General features: G+C 47.5%; 1 long non-coding RNA gene across 1 annotated transcript; it reads left to right on the top strand.

Annotated features, from left to right (window-relative positions):
* Window positions 1-93: 93 nt before the first annotated feature.
* LOC309647723 lies at window positions 94-12,807 on the top strand. The gene is made up of 6 exons (XR_014256263.1): window positions 94-1,264; window positions 4,234-4,358; window positions 5,069-5,191; window positions 6,498-6,962; window positions 7,310-10,811; window positions 12,426-12,807. It is a non-coding gene; the product is annotated as an uncharacterized lncRNA (long non-coding RNA).
* The last annotated feature ends 3,371 nt before the right edge of the window (window positions 12,808-16,178 follow it).

Below are 16,178 nucleotides of genomic sequence, written 5' to 3'. Positions count from 1 at the left end.
CAGGGCGCCCCGGCCCCGCCCCCAGCCCCGCCCCCCAGACGCCCGGCGCCCCGGGCCTCGCCTCGGGCCCCGCCCCCCACGTCCCGCCCGCGCCGCGCACCGCGCGCCGCGCGCCGCACCTGCCCCCCGCCCGCCCCGGCGGACCTGGCGCCTGGGCGGACCCGCGACCTTCCCCCGGGGCGGGCAGTGCTTTCCGCCGCGAAGCGATCGGAAGACTCGGGCAGGTGGGAGCGCCAGGTCGGGCACCAGGTCGGGGCGGCTGGCGGATGCAGAGCGGCGTCCCAGGAGGCGGGTCCTGGGTGGACGCAGCGCAGGGACGCGGCCCGGGCCCGCTGACTTCAGAGTCCCGCGGGGGATACGCTCCAGCCCGGCCCCCCAGCCTCTCCTCCTCCGTGGGTGCAAGTCTGGCCCCGGGGCCGGGCGCACGGAGTTTTTCTGGAGTGAGCGTCTGCGAGGACCCGTCCTCCGACTGTTAGTGATTAGGACGGAGGGGCGCTTGCTAGGGTCGTTTTTGTTTTGTTTCGTTCACTTTGGCAAGAAGACGATTATGCTGTTTTATATTTGAGAAGTGGACAGCCAACGCCACTTAAAACTTTGGAGTGAAAATTTGACTTTGGCAGTTGCAATGACGACTAACGAAATCTTTCCATCTTCCTTCTTTCATGGAGTGAACCTCGAAATGCTTCTAACCACTCGGCCTGTGGGACTCGGTACTTATTTGAGACAATGGTGATGCTCTAGTGTGAACACCAGGGGACGCTGTTTGCCGAGGCCGCGCCGAGTCCTGGGGTCCCTGCAGAAGCTGGGGGCGGCGCTTTGAGACTCAGACGCGCGCGGGTGGGGTGAGGGCGTCTCAGCCGGGGAGGACCGGCCTTGCGCAACTCCTGCCTTGCTCCGTGTTTCCTGCCCCACAAATCGGAGCTCTGCCCGCAGTTACTGCACACCCCCTCCCAAGCTTTTTACAATACCTCTCCCACCCCCTTTCCCTCCAAGTCCTTACCCTGCTTTATTTTCTCACCACTCTGTAATCGAGTTACGCTGCTTATTCTCCGTGCAGTCTCCCTGTCTGGAAAGTAAGCTGCGTGAGGAAGGGACTGTTTCTGTTTTGCTCCTCACTCGGCCTGGTGAAGAGTCTCCAGCACATAATAGTTGCTCAAGAAAGCTTTGAGTCAGGACACAGTGGATGAATTCACCATCCTGGTGAGGCCAGAAGGGATTTCGGGCAAACGTCACCACCAGCCCTGCTCCACACCTCGCTCCTCTGGTACTTTAAATTTCCCTAGGGACAGGGAGCGTCTTTTAAGCTAATTCTGTATCCCCCAGCTCACTAGACCTTTCTGGGCGGCTCCCTCATTCAGTAAACCTGTGGACGTGAGCCCGTGAGGGCGGGGCTTTTTGTTCCTTTTTCTGGTGTCTCCCAAGTGCCTAGAACTGGAACGCAGTCCCCGCTCGATCAGTGTGTGTTTGAATAAACGTGTTGGTTTGCTGAAAGCTGTCCCCACGTGAAACACTGGTGTTTTCTGAGCAGGATTTGAGAGGCAGTGCTGATCCCAGCACCTAGCCCGCTGCCTGGCACGTGACAGAATTCACTCAGCAAGTTTGTTTTAAAAAAAAAAAATTTTTTTTAATTGTCCAGCACTTTGAAAAACTAAATTTAACCAGGAGAATGTCTCCATATCGAATTTCAACCACGCCTAAAAAATGCCCTAAAGACTGATTCCTTTTCAGGAAGCAGGATTGAGGAAGAAGTTAAAAGGTTAAGAGTCTGTTTAAACTAGCCACTCTCATCCCGAGTGCAATGTTTTTTCTGCCTGCATTTAAACCACTGACCTAACAGGGTAATCCTTTTACCGATTGCTTAGATGAAAGGTGCCCAAGGCCAAGAAAATTATGTAGTTCCTTTTTTTAAAATTTATTTATTTATTTATTTATTTATTTATTTTTGGCTGCGTTGGGTCTTCATTGCTTCATTTCTCTAGTTGTGGCGAACGGGGGCTACTCTTAGTTGTGGTGCACGGGCTTCTCATTGCGGTGGCTTCTCATGTTGCGGAGCATGGGCTCTAAGGCGAGTGGGCTTCAGTAGCTGTGGCAAGCGGGCTCAGTAGTTGTGGCTCGTAGGCTCCGTGATTGTGGCGCGCGGGCTTAGTTACTCCGCGGTATACGGGATTTTCCCAGACCAGGGCTCGAAGCCATGCCCTCTGAATTGGCAGGCGGATTCTTAACCACTGCACCACCAGGGAAGTCCCTGTAGTTCCTTTTTAAATAGATGCAAACTGAACAATTCTGGGACTGTCCACAGTTACAGTAAAGGAAATAAGCAAATGTGGTTGCTTCTGTTGGATTTTGCAAAGTGGCTTGGGAGTTTATAGGTACTTTGTGGTGGAACAATTCTATCTTTTAAAGTACTTTCCTCTTAAACAAACAAACAAAAAAACCCTGGCTGTCTACATGTCTTTGTCAGCAGATAGGAGTTGAGGAGCTAAGCTGTAAGCCCTGACCTAGGGCTAGAGCAGTAAGAAAGACAGCCAACAAAATAAACAAGCAAAATATATAGTGTCCTAGACAGTTATTAAATGTTTGATGGAGAAAAACTGAGCAGGGAAGGTGGATAGAGAGCGAGGCCTGGGGATGGATGCAGGGGTTCAGTTTTGAACAGGATGTCTGCAAAGGTGAAGTTTCTGGAGCATTAGAATGAGGTTAGGAGTTAAACATGCAGTTATCTGGAAAAGGAAGGGTTCAGGTACAGAGAGCAGTGAGTGCAAAGGCCCTGAGGCAGAAGCCTTCCTGTGGGCTCCATGGGAGTACAGAGCAGGTGAGCTGGACACCAGGCCCATAAGGAAGGGGGGCGAGTGGCCAGAGAAGGTCATTAGGGCCTGTGGTCGTGATGAGGGCTGTGGCTTGTACTCTGAACCAGGTGGAAGGGTGCCCGAGGCCTCTGAGCAGAGAAGAGACATGATGTGTCCTAACACCTTCCTGCTGTGTTGAGGTGGCCATGGCAGGTGCAGGGACATCAGGGAGAGACAGTGGCGGCTGGGATCAGCGTGGTGGCAGAGGAGTGATCAGCGTTGCTTACATTCTGGATGTATTTTGCAGGTGGAACGTACAGTATTTGGTGTGGATTAGGCGTGGAATAAAAAGGGTAGGAGGGGGTGGGAGGGGAGAGGGAAAAGGAGGAGAGGGAGGGAGGGAAAGAGAGAGGAGCCAGGAGCTAGCATCCGGACAGGTGGGTACCGCATACATCTTGCTCAGGTCCAGAGGAGCAACTGTCCATCACTAGAGCGAGGCTTCCTGACCTCAGCACACTGACGTGTTGGACCCGATATTTCGGTTTTGGCAGGTGTCCTATGGATGTTCAGAATTGCCCCCTGGCCTCTAGCTACTAGACAGGAGTGACACCATCACGCCCCCCATTGTGACAACCAATCAATATCTCCAGGCATTGCCGTGTGTTCCCTGGGCCAAAATTGCCTTCAATTGAGGACTGCTGCTCTAGAATAACACCGATGCACTTTAGGATTTATCATTAAATGTCTTAGAGGGCTTCCCTGGTGGCGCCGTGGTTAAGAATCTGCCTGCCAATGCAGGGGACACGGGTTCGAGCCCTGGTCCGGGAAGATCCCACATGCCGCGGAGCAACTCGGCCCGTGAGCCACAACTACTGAGCCTGCGCTCTAGAGCCCGTGAGCCACAACTACTGAAGCCTGTGCGCCACAACTACTGAAGCCCACGGGCCTAGAGCCCGTGCTTCACAACAAGAGAAGCCACTGCAGTTAGAAGCCCGCACACCGCAATGAAGAGTAGCCCCCGCTTGCTGCAACTAGAGAAAGCCTGCGCGCAGCAACGAAGACCCAATACAGCCGAAAATAATAAATTAATTAAATAAATACATTTATAAAAAATAAATAAATAAATAAATAAAATGTCTTAGAAGTGAACATCACTCTAATTATTTTGAAACATATCTAATGAGATATTTATAAATATTGTGGAAATCTCCTATTTGTCCCACATAAAGTAGTGACTACTATTTATTAGTCACCTACTATGTATTGGGTTCATTACCTATAAATCTCTCAGAGTGTTAGGAACTTTCTCAGAGTCACGCAGCTGGCTCGTGGCAAAGGGCATGTGTCTAATCTTGAGGTCTTACCCTGTGCCGTGCCATCTGGGCCACGTCTCCAACATTTACATCCATAAAATACTGATTCCCCTCCCTTTACTTCACATCTACAGAACCCACATCTACTTAAGAACAAAAGTGATTCATATAGAAGCTGTTGTCCTCGAAATGGTCCACCAGTGGCTGAAGATGCCCCCCTCAGGGTGGATAGAGCAGGTGGAGCTGTTACGTCCTAACAGTATGTATCCTAATATACATATATATACACTCTTTTTCAGAGTTTTTTCCATTATAGGTTATTACAAGATATTGAAAAAAAAAAAAAAAGGAATTCCCTGGCCGTCAAGTGGTTAGGACTTGGTGCTTTCACTGCCGTGGCCCGGGTTCAATCCCTGGTCGGGGAACTAAGATCCCGCAAGCCTCGAGGCGAGGCCAGAAAAAAAAATAAAAATATTGAATATAGTTCCCTGTGCTTCAATAGATTAAAAAAATCATATTTTGTCTATATGTATAACTGAAACATTTTGCTGTACACCTGAATCTAACACAACATTGTAAATCAACTATATACTTCAATTAAAAAAAAGAGAGAGAAATTAGGCAAAAAAAATCTATTGGTCATTAGTGGTTTTTCTTTGGTTAGTTGCCTATTTATAACTCGTGCACATTTTTCAGTTAGGGTGCTACTATAGGTTTGACAGTCTTCAAAATTAAAAATTGGGGGTCATATGTGTATTATATGTAAATAAATTTCAAATATATATAAATATAAAACATACGTAAATTATAAACATGTAAATAAATTTCTATGATATATACATATATAAAGCTTATATGTATATATTTGTTTACATAACTATGTCAACCTTGCTTATGGTGATTTTTTTTTTTAAAGTGCAAGTATTTTTTATTTGTAAGTAACCAAATCTACCAACTTCTCTTGCATAGCTTCTGGCCATTTCAATATCCATCTGATCCCCTAGATTTCCTGCTAAAGGCCTGGTGTCAGCTGAGTGAAAGGAAAGAGCATGAGAAGAACTAGATTTGAAATCCAGATTGGCCACTTGTTAAGTAAGTGACTCTGGGCAAATATTCCTAATCGTCATGCACTTTGGTTTCCTCATCTATCAAATGTGGACGATACTGTCCCTCTCGGTGTTGTTGTGACGTGTGATCCTCTACACAGGGGTGCACAGTAAATGTCAGGTCCCTCAACCCCTCCTCTGTGGGACCCCCCCCTCAATTCAACCAGCACCCCCTTGGCCAGCACCACCCACAGTCAACAGGATGAATCAGGCCCTTGGGGACTCCAACCTTACCCCAGCTTGGGCGGGAAATAGTGGGTGTTTATCGAGTCTGTTTCACTTTTCATTTTCCAACACCCGCCCCACTCCAGAGTTTCTGCTCTTCTTTCTCTTAGAATCCCCTTCATCCTCTTCCCTCCCCAGGAGTCAAGTTGATGATCTGAGGGCCGGATCCCCAGCCGTGCTCCCAGGGCTGCACCTGCTGAAAGGCTCACACCCCAACATTCCAGGCTTCGGAATCAGTGCCTCTGGACCCTTGGCAGGGCTGCTGGGGGAACCAAACTTACAGAGAGACTGTTAGGCCGAAACATCTACACACAGACTGGGGGGAGAGGGGTACCTAATTGAGAACATTGAAAAATTCCTTCAAATGCTAGAAAAGAGTAAAACAAAATATCCAAAGCTGTCATGATCGAATAACTGCTATGCCGGCTGGTAGTTTATATCAACAATCTGCCGAGACCACTTCTTAGATTTCAGAAAATATTTTCATCTAATTCAACACTGTTGCCTTCTAACAGCTCATTTTCCACTTATCGTAAAGATTATCCTAAAACTGCAAAGCAAATTGAATGGAATTTTATAGAAATGGGAGTAAAACCAATACAAACTCCCCAAATGGTAGATTTCTGACAAAAAGAGAATCTTCTAAAATATAAAGCATGTGGTGCCAGTCAGTACAGAGGGGAGATCACAGGTTCTGTCTTCTGCACCATCAGCCCATCTTCCGCCCTCTGCAGAGACACGGCTATCCCTGCCCTCAATCACACACACTTCAGGGAAATGTCAGGATGATTCCTGCCCACAAATCACATGACGGGTCCAGAATCGGCGCGACAGCTGATCTTCCTTCATGGTTTCTTCCAAGTCATTCCATTCTTTCTACCTCGAGTCTGCTCGATCCAAATCTGGGTGATCCCATAGGTAGACCCCCAAACTGTGGCTCATCTGTTCTGTCCCGACACTGGTTGCAGGATCTCTCAGTCTGGGATGCTGGTCTTTATGTTTCTTTTCCCAAACAGACCACAATTTCCTTGGGGACAAGTGGCTGACTTCTTTTCCCTGGTGTATAGGTTTGCCCGGGCTGCTGTAACAAGTACCACAGGCTGGGCGGCTTAAATGGCAGACGTTCATCTCGCCATTCTGGAGGCTGGACGTGCGAGATCAAGGTCGGCCCGGCTCTGTGGGGCATCCTGGTGCTGCTGGCAGAAGCCCTGTGCCCGCTGCCCTGTCACTGCCACGGCGTTCCTTGTGGGCCAAAGTCTGGACACAGGGCTGTGCGTCTTCCTGCCTCGTTTCTGTAACAGATCGGCTTGGTCTATGCTTGCCTCCTGACTGATCTTCAAGCCGGGACCTGGTCGTGGAGGACATGTGCCCCCAGAAGGACTTTGAAGGGGCTTCAGGACAAAGAAAGAAGGGTTGGAGGGCAGCACTGCTGCCGGGCTCTGTCTTCCTCTGTGGGTGCAGGTGTGGGTGCGGCTGCAAGTGTGGGTGCGGCTGCAGGTGTAGGTGCAGGTGTGGGTGCAGGTGTGGTGCAGGTGTGGTGCAGGTGTGGGTGCAGGTGTGGTGCAGGTGTGGGTGCAGGTGTGGTGCAGTGTGGGTGCAGGTGTGGTGTGGCTGCAGGTGTGGTGCAGGTGTGGCTGAATGTGTGGCTGCAGGTGTGGGTATGGCTGCAGGTGTGGCTGCATATGTGGCTGCAGGTGTGGCTGCAGGTGTGGCTGCAGGTGTAGGTGTGGCTGCAGGTGTGGCTGCATATGTGGCTGCAGGTGTGGCTGCAGGTGCAGGTGTGGCTGCAGGTGTAGGTGTGGATGCAGGTGTGGCTGCATATGTGGCTGCAGGTGTGGTGCAGGTGTGGCTGCAGGTGTGGCTGCAGGTGTGGCTGCAGATGTGGGTGCAGGTGTGGTGCAGGTGTGGGTGCAGGTGTGGCTGCAGGTGCGGGTGCAGGTGTGAGTGTGGGTGTGAGCTGAGCAACCCCTTTGGTTTCCACCACACCTCCATCTCTGCTCACAGGTGGAGAAGCCCCTTTTCTCTCCGAATGGATGGTTTCACCTGGGCGCTCCTGGACATAGGACGCCTCTTCTGCTTTCCTGTAAGCCTGGGGTCCTTAGTGTCTGGCTGTTCCCTGCGGTCCTAGTCGGGTCTTAGAACCTGGTTACAGGGAGGGTATCCCTTGGGCCAGGCCCCAGCTCTCAAAGCACCAGGCAGCTAGACCCAGGAACTGTCTCTGACCCCACCGCACACCCACTGACTCAGAAACTGTGGGTGGGCCCAGGTCTGGGGTTTTCTCAAGCCCCCCAGCTGAGTCTGAGCAGCTCAAGCCTGACACCCCTGCTAACACCTGGGCTGATCTCACCAGCGGCCCCGGCCTCCGTCTCTCATCAGCAGACGGGCCACTCCTCCTCTGTTCACAGGCAGGGCAGCGTTTGCTCAGCAGGTCAACATCCCCTCTGACATTGCCCCAGGCCTGGCGATCATCTGCTTCAGACATTCCTTCAGTCCTTCCCTGTAATCTAATATTTGGGTTTAGCAGCTCAACTTCCTCTTGCGAAACAATGTGAACTTCCCCAACCAGACAGAACAGGAACTGAAATTAGTTGCTTTGGATTCTTCAGTAACTGATCAGCCTTTTGAACTTTTTTAAACTTTGTACGTGAAAGTCTTCCAAATTGTGCTCCTCCGTCCATTGTCACCTCTTCAAGCTCACCATTTGTCGGCATCTCGGAGGAGAGGCGCAGAGAGGGTTTTTCATCCTCTGGGAAAGCATCACTTCTCCTGGTCTCGTGTGGATACGCCCACTTGGGGATATTTCACTTCCCACCGTGGACGTGACTCATTTTCTCATCCCGGCTGGACGCTCAGCTCCCTCTTCGGGGATGCCGTGCACGCTGCTTCCCTCCCGCTCCGTCCTCTCCACGGTCACAGAGCTCCTTAGCGCTGAGTCGTGCTGCCTCCTTCAAGGAGCCTGCTGCCCCGTGCTCCTCACCAGTGACCCACCTAACCGCCACTCAGTCTTCCAACGCATCTTTGGCCTTTGACCCTGTTTCCCGCTTCCTTCTTTGTGAAAATCCGTCCTGTGGCCTTCCCACCTTCCTGCCTACACGGCCTCCCCAGGACCTACCCTTGATCATGGGGGTTTGCTTTTTTTTAAAAATTTTGATTGGAGTATAGTTGCTTTACAATGTTGTGTTATTTTCTGCCATACAGCAAAGTGAATCAGTTATACAGGTACATATATCCACTCTTTTTTTAGGTTTCCTTCCCATTTAGGTCACCATAGAGCGTTGAGTAGAGTTCCCTGTGCTGTACATTCAGTTCTCATTAGTTATATTTTATACATAGTGTCAACAGTGTATATATGTCACTCCCAGTCTCGCAATCATCCCACACCCCCCTTTCCCCACTTGGTGTCCATAAGTGTGTTCTTTACATCTGTGTCTCTATTTCTGCTTTGCAAATAAGTTCATCTGTACCATTTTTCTAGATTCCACATATAAGTGATATTATACGATATTTGTTTTTCTCTATCTGACTTACTTCACTCTGTATGACAGTCTAGGTCTATCTACATCTCTGCAAATGGCACTATTTCGTTCCTTTTTATGGCTGAGTAATATTCCATTGTACGGGGGTTTGCTTTTTAAATAAATTGGCCATACGTTTAAGTACCCTATAAGTCTTTGTGCCCTGAAACTTCTGTTGCATATAAAGTTACCTAGCTTTCCTTGGAATAGAACTTGGGCCGCACTGGAATCAAACCTAAATCCTGCCAAGAGTAGGCATGTAAGAACAGACCTTCTTAAAGACTCTAGAATTTCTGATGGTCTGAAAAATAAAGAAGAAACAATGACTGTATTGGGGCTACAAGAAGATGGCAACGCCCATCTCAGGAATTTAAGCCACTGCTGTAGCTGGAACCCTTAAGCAACCATTCAGTCTAATCTCAAGATTTCATAGTTCCTGTAAATTTCTTAGATTGCATCACCATGAGATTTGGAGGCCTTAGAGGGAAGAGACAATCAGACGGTCCCACACGTGGGCAGAGATGGGGCAGCACACAGCCGTCTTCAGGGTCCAACGTGGGGCATGCTGCCAACCCCAGGACACCCCCTTGAAATCTGGACCACTGAGTCAGTGGTGGGGGCCTGAAAAGTTAACAAGAGGCAGATTAACAGGAGGAAAGAAAGCAAGTTTTTTTTTTTTTTTGGACAACACATTTTATTCAGGTGCCATCTGAAAGTTTTAAAAATTTGTTGACATAATATCACTGAACTGTCCACTTTAAAATGGTTGAAATGATAAATTTTCTGTTTTGTGTATTTTACCGCAATTTAGAAAGCAAGTTTTATTCACACACATGTGAGTGTGTTCAAATGAAGGGGCCCTCTGAACAGCTGGCTATGGGGGTTTATATACCAACTTAATAAGGGAAAGGGAGGGGCAGAAAGGGCTGCTATGGGGAGACAAATGAGCTTTTAGGGGGACACCTGGGAGGTGTGGCAGCTGTGATAATGTTTCTTTGTGCAATTTCTCAGCCCTGTGTGAGGGGTCAGTCTCCTTCCCCCAAGAGGGAATAAAGTGCTGCCTTTAGCCGGATAAAGGAAGCTCCGAAAAGGCTTCTTTCTGCATCGGCTGTATCTCAGCTGTCTCAGTTTGAATACTCTTCATACCCACTCTGTGGGGCTGAGTGGGTCCCTCCAGGACCAACAGAGACCTTGCTTAGGGTTTGACCAGAAGGACCACTCCTCAGGGGCGTCTGCTCCAGGCTCAATGAGTTGTCTAAATAAGATCTCGATGCTTCCAGAAGGCCAGAGTTTCAGCGTTTTCCTGCGGAAACAGGCAAAGATTCCTGCACTCTGTTCTGTAATTTACTTTTTGTTTCCAAGGCTTAACGATACATACTTGCTGTGGACTGAATATTTGTGTCCCCACCCCCAAATTCATACGGTGAAATCCTAACCCCACGCACGGTGTTGCTATTAGGAGTTGGGACATTGGGGGGAAGATTGGGTTGTGAGGGTGGAGCCCTCATGAATGAGATTAGTGCCCTTATAAAAGGGACCCCAGAGAACTCCCGTCCCTCTTCCCCATGTGAGGACACAGTCCGGCAAATGAGGAAGTGGGCCTCACCAGACACTGAATCTGCCAGCACCTTGATCTTGGACTCCAGCTTCCAGAACTGTGAGACATACATTTCTGTTGTTTATAAGCCAACCAGCCTGTAGCATTCTGTTATAGCTCCCTGAATGGACTAAGATAATACGTTTTTTAGACTACCCATGGGAAATAAATGTGTTTTCATTTCCCAAAGGCTTAACTAGAGTTATGGACCACAATTGGAACAGATGGAAATCTGAAAACAGTGCTCTCCTCCTGGGAACCCACCAGAGGTAGGAGGGCTGCCCCCCACCCCGTTGGCTGTCACCCATCTTTAAAGAAAGGCACCGTGCCACTAAAACTCCGGTTTGAGACTCTCATCATTTATATTCAGTAATTCATCCACAGTGTGGCTCTCAAGTATTTTCAGATGTTAGCTTATCAGATTTTCGGTCCATCCCCAGGCTGCCGTATTTACCTTGTCTTCTACCTCTCTTATTTGATTTAATTCTCTATTTGTCTGTCTCTAACTGACCACTGGTAACTGTATATTAGAAGACAGAATGAGAACATCTTTTTCCAGGCACTAATCTTTTAGAACCATATCTGAGAGTCAGCGAGGAGAGATGCTCAGATCTGCATTCCAATTGCTTTTTATTCTTTAGATGAGCAAGTTCTTTTTATTGCACCACTGGACAAACATTTCCGTAAGAGATCCAGTTATAATGATTAAGGAACTAATTCTAACTTCGAGCTACTTGAATAAATATTAACATGGGTCTCAAATAATTTAGGGAAACTGCAAAGAACTATTTATAACCTGAAGTTAATTTTTAAAAATTACTTACCACTAGACTGAGTCTTAGGTTTAAGAAGTGGGCAATCAACATAGTGGGGTTCTACTTAATTTTTATTGTCTTGTTTGTGTTTTCCTGTATTTTTCACATTTTCTACAATGACTACACATTACTTCTGAGAAGAGAAAAAGCAGATCTAAACTTAAACTTAAATTTGAACCTGGGAAAATGGGATGGACGTTTATAGGAAGGACCAAATGAACAACTTAAAATTCATTGTTTACTTTTAATTGCGGTTATATTTCCTTGCACCATTCAGAGTATTTACTGGCTTTGGGAGTCGGGGTGGAGGAAAAGTATGGTTAGTGAAGTGTGTTTAAACTGCCATATTACGGTGCTAATATTCTGAAGTGTCACCGTTTGTAGGACTTTGCTCAGCACTTATACGACAGTTCTTAACAACTACTGTTTGATGAGGGTGAAAATATTAAAAATGTAGGTTGAAGCATATGAAATTGCTGGCGTTTGAGCTTTTGTAAGCTACTTTGGTAAATTCACTGTACATTTCTTGAGTGCACAATTGGAGAAGTTTGACAAATGTGTTCAGTGGTGGGACCATCACCACAATCCAGATAATGAACATGTCCGTCACCCCAAACCCTCCTTGTGTCCTTGTCACCCTCCTGCCCTGCCCTCCACTGCATAGATAGCCCACCATTTGTTCTCCATTCACCTGTCGGGTATTTGGGTAGTTTCCACTCTGCTACTACAATAGAGCTTCCGTGACCATCCACACAAGTCTTGGTGTGGACATATGCTTTCCTTTCTCTTGGGTAAAAGCCTGGAAATTGAATGGATCATACGGTAGGTACATGTTTAACTTTTTTGAAAAATGCCAAACTGCTTTCCCAAGTGCTTCTTGCAATTTATGTTCCCACTGGCAGTGGTTGAGAGCTCTAATTTCTCCACGTCCTTCTAACATTTGGTGTGTCGGTCTTTTAAATTGTGCTCATTCTAGTGGGTACACAGGGGAACCGCACTCAAAATACTCGGTTCGTATTTCCCTCCTGATGTTGAGCATCTTTTCGTGGGTGTTATTGCTATCTGCAGATCTTCCTTGATGAAATGACTATTCAGGACTTCCCTGGTGGCTCAGTGGTTGAGAATTCGCCTGCCAATGCAGGGGACATGGGTTCGATCCCTGGCCCGGGAAGATCCCACATGCCGTGGAGCAACTCAGCCCATGAGCCACAACTACTGAGCCCGCGTGCCTAGAGCCCATGCTCCTCAACAAGAGAAGCCACCGCAATGAGAAGCTCGCGCGCCGCAAGGAAGAGTAGCCCCTGCTCGCCACAACTAGAGAAAGCCCACACGCACAGCAACGAAGACCCAGCGCAGCCAAAAATAAATAAACGTTTTAAAGAAAAAAAAAAGAAATGACTATTCAGATCTTTGCACAGGTAGTAGTATTTTTTAAAAGCCCCGCAGACGATTGTAACGTGGGGCGATGCTTGAGAGCCACGGAGACCAGCCCAAGCTCCACAAACACTAATCCCCATGGCAGCTTCTTGCGCCCCCTACTGGCGATGGGGGGTAGTACCCTCCCTTATCCAGGTTCAAGGAGAGGGTGAATCCTTCCAGAGCCCCGAGGACCCTTCTGGAGCCAACCTGAGCACGAATCTTTTAGGGGATGTCGAAGTGGAGAGGGATGGCCGTCTCCTCTCTTCCTCACACACGCCCCCATCGGTTTTCTGCTCCCTGGGAGTCAGTGGAGATTCTGAAGTTCACCGAGGTGATGCCACCAAGATTCTTTCAGGCAACTCAGGGGTGAGGATGCCAACTCCACAGCCCCTTTCCCCGAGATGGGTGCTTGGAGGGTGTGTCCTGGGGCCACCTCTGGGCTCGAGTTCACGACGACCTGTGGACCTGCCACGGGAGTAGGCACTGGGTGTTCAGAGTACGCTGGAGCAGGGCCAGTGGGCGGGAGGGAGGAGGGACTGCGGGGTCAGCCTCCCGTCCCTGCCCCACCCGAAGCGAGGACCCGGGCATGTAGCTAAGCGGCCTGTTTTCGGTTGAATTGGGTCCCTCAAAAAGATATACGGAAGTCCTAGCCCCCCGGACCTCAGACTGTGACCCTACTTGGAAACAGGATGTAACTAGATGTAACTAGTTAAGATGAGGTCATACCGGAGGGGGGGGGGCCCTGATCCAGGATGACCGGTGTCCTTATATTATAAAAGGGGAGAATCTGGCCACCGAGACACACAGAGAGGAGAAGGCCATGTGATGACAGAGGCACAGTCTCAGGTCAGGGGTGCTGGCGACACCCAAAGCCAGAGGCTCAGGGAGGACCCTCTCCGCAGATTGCAAAGGGAGCGGGCCCTGCAGACCCCTGCATCAGACGTCCCGCCTCCAGGAAGGGAGAGAGTAGATTTCTGTTGTTTCAAGTCTCTGGTTTGTGATACTTTGTTACAGCAGCCCCAGGAAACCAGACGGAGGATACACAGACTCGGCCCTCACCCGATGACCGTCTCCTCCAGGCTGGGCCCAGGCTTCCAGTTAGAGAGACTCCCTGGTCCACGCGGGGGAGGGACAGCCCCGGAGCGCGCGGCCACCGCGGGCTTGGGGCAAAGAGGCTCTTTTCAGGTGTGACTCGTTCATTCCTCGTCTGTTTACAATAGTCTCATTGTTTTTAAAACTCTTTAATAGATGGTTATGGTTTAAAACACGAACCATTATTTAAAACACTACGAAGCAAAAATTAAAGAAATACTTTTAGATTGCATTATCCAGAAATAACCAACATTAGTTGATGTAGGAGAAGATGTTGGAAAGCTCTCTCCACATGTGGCCCGGCTGCACACGCGTGTACTGACAGGAGGTTCTGGGGCGGCAGCGGCGTGAACCGGGCAGAACGGGACCCTTCCACTTCGCGTTCAGCTTGTTTCTGAATCTCCACGCTTGCCGACGCTGTTGGATGAACATCAGCCGTGCATATTTCTTTTTGAATCTGTGAGAATAAGTCCTCAAGGAAAATTCCCAGAAGTGGGATTGCTTCACCTCGGCCCCTTGGTCGTTGTTTTTCCTACTGTTAAGAAGGAAACTGTAGGCCTAAAAAGGAATCAATCGTGTTAGGCCCCAAGGCAGCAGATCAAGACTTAATACCTAACCCAAATACAGTTTCAGCTTCCCCTGGAATGTGATATTTAACCGACCAACCTGGCATTTCCTGGTCAGCATTAGGGGGTAATCTGACTGATAGACCCACTCCAATCCACACCCCCCGCCCCAGAAGGGTGACCTCACCTCCAACAATGCATTCTTTGTTAATAATCCTCCCTCCCCCCTCCCTGCCGCCTTTAAAACCCTTTCCTTTTCTGCAGCTCAATGAAGCTACTTTCTATTTGCTAGATGGGCTGCTGCTGGATTCATGAATCGTTCAATAAAGCCAGTTCGATCTTTTAAATTACTCATTCAATTTTTGTTGTCTAACAAACACGATAAAATTACAAAAGTGATACATGTAGTTTTTTGTTTGGTTGGTTTTGGTTTTTGGCCGCACCCTGTGGCATGTGGGATCTTAGTTCCCCCACTAGGGATCGAACCCATGCCCCCTGCACGGAAACTTGGAGTCTTAACCACTGGACCATCAGGGAAGTCCCTAGATGTAGAGTTGTGGGGTTTTGGGGGTTTTTTTTTTTACATCAAATGCAAAGTGTAAATGTAACACTACCTTGATACTTGCCCTGTCCATGCTCATCCGGAAGGGGGATTGCTGTAAACAGTTGAGAGAAAATTTTTTTTTTTAATTAAAAGAAAATCGGTTGAGAGAAATTTTAATGAAGAAAGTATGGACTTCCATCTTTGTTCTCTCTTTCAATTAATATGTGACCATGGGGAAGGCTCTGGGTATACTTAATGCTTAATTCCCTCATCTGGAAATGAAGTTATTGCCTACTCTCCTTTTCTCACGGGGTTTTATGACAATTAAATGATGTGTGTGAAATGGAACATTTACAAAAATGTATCTGTACTAAGTCATGATGGAAATATAAACAATTGTCAAAGAATTTAAATTATTCTTACCGCAGCCTTCAAATAAAACACAATTAAGTTGAAAACAAACAATAAAAAGAGAGTTTGAAAACCTAAATGTTTGTAGCTTAGAATGAAACACTCATGAATTATGGAAGAAAGTATAGTGGGGCATCACAAAATATTTAGAACTGAATGTCAATGAGCAGTTTATTAAAGCTTGTGTGATGCAGCAAAGGCCATACTTAGAGGCAAATTTATATCCTTCAATGCATTTATTAAAAAGAAGAAACATTTAAAAGAACTAACTTAAGAGTTTATTTTTGGGACTTCCCTGCTGGTCCAGTGGTTAAGACTCTGGGCTTCCAATGCAGGGAGCGCAGGTTCAATCCCGGAGAACTATGATCCCACATGCTGCATGGCATGGCCAAAGAGGGGGAAAAAAAAAAAAGAGTTTCTTTTTAAAAGTTGAAAAAGGAACAGAAAGTAATTTTTTTAAATCACAAGATAATTAAAAATAGCAAAAATTAATAAAAGCATACTCAAAGAAGCAATAGAAAGGATGAATAAAATTGAAACCCAGTTTAAAAAAAAAGATTATTCATACTTCAAACTCTAGTAAGACTGACAAAGAAGAAAGAATCACAAATAAACTAGATATAGGATGAAAGGGTGATATGGCTACAGACTAAATTTAAAATAATAAGAATACTATACATGTTTTATACTAATATTTTGAAAGCTTGGATGAATAAATTATTTTCTGTAAAAACTGCTAAAGTTGACTGAATAAAAAATGGAAACTATAAATAAACTAATAATTTAAAA

Source organism: Balaenoptera physalus, assembly GCF_965194825.1.
Source record: "Balaenoptera physalus genome assembly, chromosome: 18".
Taxonomy (NCBI): Eukaryota; Metazoa; Chordata; class Mammalia; order Artiodactyla; family Balaenopteridae; genus Balaenoptera; species Balaenoptera physalus.
The sequence above is the reverse complement of the archived record's forward strand: the minus strand, read 5'-3'. Positions and strand labels throughout refer to the sequence as shown.